Genomic DNA, 696 nt, shown 5'->3' with positions numbered 1-696 from the left:
CCGGGGCGGGCCCCGGCCGCGGCCAGGCGGGCCCCACCCACGCCTCGGAGGGCGCCTCCCTCAGCTCCTGCGTGTCTGCCTCAGCCTCCGGCTTCGGCCCGGCTCCACACCCACCTGCTTGGCTCTGCGGCTTCCACCTGGCCGCACCGGGCAAGACGGTCCACGCTTGGAGATGCCGTGCGCACGGCGGCGGGGAAAGCCCCGGGACGCCCAGACGAGATGCGCTCCCGCGGCTTCGCGGGATTCCCTCGGCCCTTCTTCCCGCAACAGGGCTCTCCCCAAGCCTGCGGGCTGCACGACCCTGACCGTGGGCTCGCTGCTCCACCCCGGGGATCTGGGGCGAGGACAGATGGCTTCTGAAGATAGAGCCAGGAGTATTTGGCGAAGAAGGATCTGCCGGGACAAGTAGGAGCGTGGACAGGATCTGACTTTCCTCTCTGCATCTCCAGTCCCACTTTGGGGGCCGTCACTAGCTCCAAGTGACCCCGCTTTCCTGGGATTGAGGGTAAAGCCGGGTCGGTGGCAGCCTTAACTCTTGCTTCCCACGGGGGCGCTATTCAGACCGTCTTTTTTTTCTTGCCTAAGTACTTACCAGCGGACTAGCTATGCCGAGTTCCTCCTGGGTCAGGCTGCTGGTGGGACACCCAGACCCTTCTCCACCTTCAGGACTCAGTGAAAACAATGACTTTGAATATC

Source organism: Tupaia chinensis, unplaced genomic scaffold, assembly GCF_000334495.1.
Source record: "Tupaia chinensis unplaced genomic scaffold, TupChi_1.0 Scaffold000002_1, whole genome shotgun sequence".
NCBI classification, from domain to species: Eukaryota; Metazoa; Chordata; class Mammalia; order Scandentia; family Tupaiidae; genus Tupaia; species Tupaia belangeri.
This window is presented reverse-complemented; position numbering follows the sequence as displayed.